This window comes from Mirounga angustirostris, unplaced genomic scaffold (genome assembly GCF_029215605.1).
Source record: "Mirounga angustirostris isolate CCGP_5_RB_7025 unplaced genomic scaffold, mMirAng1.0.hap1 SCAF_36, whole genome shotgun sequence".
Taxonomy (NCBI): domain Eukaryota; kingdom Metazoa; phylum Chordata; class Mammalia; order Carnivora; family Phocidae; genus Mirounga; species Mirounga angustirostris.
In genome coordinates, this window is record NW_026991744.1 from 126,497 (window position 1) to 132,980 (window position 6,484).

The window sequence follows — 6,484 nt, forward strand, 5'->3', positions numbered from 1 at the left end:
ACAAATTGAACAACCTAGAAGAAATGATAAATCCCTAGAAACATATAACCTCCCAAAACTGAATCAGGAAGAAATAGAAAACTTGAACAGACTGATTACCAGGAATGAAATTGAATCAGTAATCAGAAAACTCCCAACAAACAAAAGTCCAGGAGCAGATGGCTTCACAGGTGGATTTTACCGAACATTTAAAGAAGAGTTAGAAGGAAAGCTTCCAAAATCACAAATTCATTCTGTGAGGCCAGCATTACCCTGATACCAAAACCAGGTAAAGACACTTAAAAAAAAAAAAAAAAAAAGAGGACGGCTGGGTGGCTCAGTCAGTTAAGCGTCTGCCTTCAGCTCTGGTCATGATCCCAGAGTCCTGGGATCGAGTCCCCCATCGGGCTCCTGGCTCAGCGGGGAGCCTGCTTCTCCCTCTCCCACTCCCCCTGCTTGTGCGCTCTCGCTCTCTCACTCTTGCTCTATCGCAAATAAATAAAATCTTTTTTAAAAAAGAGAGAACTACAGGCCAATATCTCTGATGAACACAGATGCAAAAATCCTCAACAAAATAATAGCCAACCCAATCCAACAATACATTAAAAAATCATTCACCGTGATCAAGTGGGATTTATTCCTAGGATGCAAACGTGATTCAATATTCACAAATCAATTAACATCATACATCACGTCAACAAGAGAAAGGATAAAAAGCACATGATTATTTTAATAGATGCAGAAAAGCATTTGACAAAGTACAATATCCATTCATGATAAAAACTCTCAACGAAGTAGATTTAGAGGGAACATATTTCAATATAATAAAGACCATATAAAAACCTACAGCTAAAATCATACTCAATGGTGAAAAACTAAAAGCTTTTCCCCAAGATCAAGAGCAAGACAGGGGTGTTCATTCTCACTACTTGTATTCAGCATAGTACTGGAAGTCCTAGCCCCGGGAATAAGACAAGAAAAAGAAATAAGTGGCATCCAAATGGGTAAGGAAGAAGTAAAACTTTGACTATTTGCAAGTGACATGATACTATATATACAGAAAACCCTCCAGACTCCACCAAAAATAGACTAGAACTGGTAAATGCGTTCAGGAAAATCACAGGATACAAAATCAATATACAGAAATCTGCATTTTTATACACTAATAATGAAGAAGCAGAAAGAGAAATTAAGAAACAGTCCCATTCACAATTATACCAAAAATAATAAACTACCTAGGAATAAACTTAAACAAGGAAGTGAAAGACCTATATTCTGAAAACTATAAAACACTGATGAAAAAAAATTGAAGACAACATGAATGGAAAAATATTCTATGCTTATTGATGGAAGAACAAATATTTTAAAATGTCCCATACCCAAAATGATCTACAGATTTAATGCAATCCCTATCAAAACACCAATAGCATTTTTCACAGAACTAGAACAAATAATTCTAAAATATGTATGGTACCACAAAAGGCCCCAAATAGCCAAAGCAATCTTGAGAAAGAACAAAATTGGAGGTATCACAATCCCAGATTTCAGGGTATATCACAAAGCTGTAATAATCCAAACAGTATGGTACTGACGGAAAAGTAGACAATAGATCAACGGAACAGAATAGAGAATCCAGAAATAAACCCATGATTTTATGTACAAGCAGGGAGGCAAGAATATACAATGGGGAAAAGATAGTCTCTTCAAAAACTGGTGTTGGGAAAACTGGACAGGTACATCCAAAAGAATGAGACTGGACCACTCTCTTACACTATACACAAAAATAAAATTCAAAATGGATTAAAGACCTAAATGTAAGACTTGAAACCAAAAAAGTCCTAGCAGAGAGCACATATAGTAATTTCTCAGACACTGGTTGTAACAACATCTTCCTAGATATGTCCCCTGAGGCAAGGGAGACAAAAGCAAAAATAAATTATTGGGACTACATCAAAATAAAAGGCTTCTGCACAGCAAAGAAAACCACCAATAAAACGAGAGGACAAGTTACTGAATGGGAGAAGATATTTGCAAATGATATAAAAGGTTAGTATCCAAAATATATAAAGAGCTTATACAACTCAACACCAAAAAACCAAATGATCCAATTTAAAAATAGGCGGAAGACATCAACAGACATTTCTCCAAAGAAGACACAGATGGCCAACAGACACGAAAAGATGCTCAAATCACTCATCATCAGGGAAATGCAAATGAAAACCACAATGAGCTATCACCTCATACCTGTCCAAATGGCTAAAATCAACAACACAAGAAACAACAGGTTTTGGCAAGATTGTGGAGAAAAAGGAACTCTTGTGCACTGTTGGTGGGAATGCCAACTGGTGCAGCCCCCTGTGGAAAACAATATGGAGGTTCCTCAAAAAATTAAAGATAGAATTGCTATATGATCCATAACTGAGTATTTACCCCCCAAATAGAAAAACACTAATTTGTGGGGTGTCTGGGTGGCTCAGTCGGTTAAGCATCTAGCACATGGTTTCAGCTCAGGTCATAATCTCGGGATCATGGGATCGAACCCCACATTGGGTTCTGCGCTCAGCACAGAGTCTGCTTGAGATTCCCTCTCCCTCTTCCTCTGCCCCTGCCCCCACCTGTCTGCTCACCCTCTCTCATTCTCAAATAAATAAATAAATAAATAAATAAATAAATAAATAAATAAAATCTTTAAAAAGAGAAAAACACTAATTTAAAAAGATATATGCACCCCTATGTTTGTTGCAACATTATTTACAGTAGCCAAATTATGGAGCAAGCCCAAGTGTCCACTGATAGATGAATGGATGAAGAAGATGTGATATACACACACACACACACACACACACACACACAATGGAATATTATTCAGCAATAAAAAAGATGAAATCTTGCCATTTGCAACAACATGGATGGATTTAGAGGGTATAATGCTAAGTGAAATAAGTCAGAGAAAGACAAATACCATATGATTTCACTTATATGTGGAATTTAAGAAACAAAACAAATAAAAAAGAGATAAACCAAAAGACAGACTCTTAGCTATAGAAAACAAACTGATAGTTATCAGAAGGAAGGTGGGTGGGGGGATGGATGGTAGGTGATGGGGATTAAGAGTACACTTATCATGATGAGCACTGAGTAATGTATAGAATTATCGAATCACTATATTGTACACCTGAAACTAATAATAACACTTAATTATACTGGAATTGAAATAAAATAAATATAAAAAAATTAAAAGAAAGAAATTGAATTAAGAAAATAGTCTAGGGGCACCTGCATGGCTCATTCAGTTAAGCATCTGCCTTCGGCTCAGGTCGTGATCTCAGGGTCCTGGGATCAAGCCCCACATCGGGCTCCCTGCTCATAGGGGAGTCTGCTTCTCCCCCTCCCCCCGACCCCCCTCCCTGCTCATGCTCTCTCTCTCTCTCACTTCTCTCTCAAATAAATAAAATCTTCAAAAAAAATTTTTAAATAGTCTTGTCTTTGCAACATGCTTAAAAATATTGGTATTATGGGCATAGGATTACCTTATACTATCTCTTCTATTTGATATTTAGGGTGAAAAGTTAAGTGTTCAATGAAATAGATGAAAACAAACCCTATCACTGTGATTCTATTTAGAGCTCATTCATCAAATTAAAATAAGTAGCAATGGTATTTTAGAAGAAATTAAGCTTTAGCTATTACTGTAAATGTAACTATTACATGACTAAGGAAAGCTCCCTTTATCTTTCTAAGAAAACTTTTCTCTCCTTGGCTTTACTACAAGGGGAAGATAGAATCAGAACACTACATCTTTCTCAATTAATTCCTGAAGATTAGTAACTCACAATCCTGGTTACATACAAGAATCACTCAAAAAATTTTTCAAAATACAGGTTTTCTGGATCTGATGAATCAGAACCTCTGGGGGTTAGAGAGGGAGTGCCTGAAAACTCCCCCAAGTGAGACTGATGCATATCAGTATTGATAAGCAGATACTAGATTCTAGAAGGAGAGTTTTCCTGGTCTCTAAATCTCTAACCTCTCTGAAGGGAGAGGCAGAGAAATGGGACATAATCTGGGAATTGGGGAAGGTGCAGAGATAAGTTTGCCTACATTTTTACATTAAATAACTGTTGACAGATGCTTGAGGGGAGGCCAGAAAGTGTTGCCCCATGAGCCTCCATGGTTCTAATACAATCAAACATGTCCAGACTAGCACTTGTCCCTTTAAAAGTGGTGAGAAGGGGCATCTGGGTGGCTCAGTCGGTTAAGCTTCTGACTCTTGATCTCGGCTCAGGTCGTGATCTTGGTTCAGGTCATGATCTCAGGGCTGTGAGATCGAGCCCCAGGTCAGGCTCCACTCTCAGCACTGTTTGTGCTTGTCCCTCTCCCTCTGCTACCCCCCACCCAAATAAATAAATAAAATCTTAAAAAAAATAAAAGTGGTGAAAAGTCTGAAGGCCACTATCTACATGTCACTTCTGTGCTAGTTTGGTTTTAAGATGAGAGGCCTCAGTAAAGTCTAAAAGGTCTACCAGGACTTGTGCTCTTGCCTCTACCTACTTTTTCAGGCATATTTCATGCTCCTGTACCTTCTGCCTGTATCTCCAAACTAGCAAACTCTTCCATGTCTCTGAAACGTCACATATTCGCATTCTGTCCCTTCAGCTGAAAAATGTATCTTCCCTTCCAATACACTTCTCTTCTTGTCCCTTCCCTCTGCCTTCCTCTTTTCTCTCCTCTCTCTAATCAATCCCTAATTATTCTTTAAAGCTCATTTTAAAGGAGCTCTTCAAAGGAGACTTCTTCACAACTGAAATCAGGTGTCAGGTCCCTCTTTTAATTTCTCATCTCACTCTTTAATTTTTCTCTGCAGTACTTTCCAGAGTCTGGTGTTACACAGTTATTGATGACACTCTTTGTTTAATTTCTGCCCCCCACCCCCCCATTTAAATCCTGGTTTTGTGAGAGTTGGGCCTGGCTCTCTGTTGCCCAGACCTAGCAAGTGTCTTTCTCCTAGTACAGGTTCAAACACTATCTGTTGAATGAATGAAGTAAATGAGAGAGAGACTAGTTTAGGTCATGCCTTTTCCCCATCCATCCATGCCAGAAAACTATTTCATTCACCCATTCAAGAGAATTTTTGAATTCCTCCAATGTGCCAATGTTTGTGAGAATTAAAATGATAAATCAGACATAGACTCTTTCCTTGAGGCCCATAGAGTCGAGTGGGGAATAAAAGAGAGGGATTCACATACCTGTTCGAGGTGCCTATAAGGGAAACCATGAACTTTGTTAGTAGGATCAAATTTCAGTCCTCCACTGTTGTCAAAGGAAAGACACTGTCCGTGTGAGAAGAGTGGGGGGCCCTCACAGGAAGCTGAGTGACCTCCTGAGTCAGCTGGATTTGAATCCTTCATGTTATGTCGCAGCTGCTTGAATTGAAAGCGTCTAACCTGTCCGTGAAGCACCTCCTCATCTGTAAAATGGTCAGTTTTCTAGTGGACAGGGAACACCGTCTCCACGGAAAATGTTTTTAACAGACTACTGTAGGTTCCGTCACACTGAAGAAGATGTCCGCACGGCAAATAGATGTTTAGCATCACTAACCATTGGGGAAATGCACGTTAAATCCACAGTGAGATATCATGACACAGCTATCAGAACAGCTAAAATAAAAAATGACAACACTAGTTGCCAGTGTGGATGCTAGTGTGGATGTGGGGAAACTGAATCACTCCCACAGTACTGGTGAGAATGTGAAATGGCAGAGCCATTCTGGAAAACAGTTAGTGTCTTAAAAAACAAAACAGAGCAGCTACCCTAGGACCTGGCAATTGGACTCCTGGGCATTTAGCCCAGAGGAGAGAAGACCGACGCTGACACAAAAACCTGTACACAGATGTTTACAGCAGCTTTATTAGTGAACGCCCAAGCCTGCAGACAATCCAGAATTCCTTCAGCAGGTGGTGAAGCAAACTGTGATACAGCCATATCCTGGCATACTACTAAGAGACACAGAGAAATGAACTGTGAGCACCTGTGGCAATCCGGATGACTCTCCCGTTATGTTGAGTGGAAAAAAGCAAATCACAAAAATGTTACATACTATATGATCCCCTCTGTATACCATTCTTGAAATGTCAAAATTATACACATGGAGAACAGATTCGTGATTGCCAGGGATTAAAGAGGTGGGGGAGGTGGAAGGAAGTTTGTGTGGTTGTAAAAGGGTAATAGGAAGGATCCTTGTGGTGATGGAAGTGTCTGGAAGTCTCTATCTGTAGAAAATTGATGTAATCTCTCTGTATTATTTCTTACAGATACATATGAATCTATAGTTATCTCAAAATAAAAAAGATTACTTTTAAAAAATCAAAACGTGCAGGCCAAATCAGGGAAACAAGTATGTCAGTTTGGCAGTTACGGCATGAGCCTTAGATCCGTGACATCATAATGGTAGTGATCTCAGGTTACTATGGAATCCTCAGGCTTCAAGCATTTTACAGTACTCTGC

At 39.0% G+C, this 6,484-nt stretch overlaps 1 protein-coding gene across 1 annotated transcript in view; it reads left to right on the forward strand.

Moving 5' to 3' along the window:
• LOC135363165 (mitotic spindle assembly checkpoint protein MAD2A-like) overlaps positions 1 to 6,484 on the forward strand; it is a 30,490-nt gene that overhangs the window by 22,559 nt on the left and 1,447 nt on the right. The gene's annotated exons all lie outside the window — the stretch shown is intronic.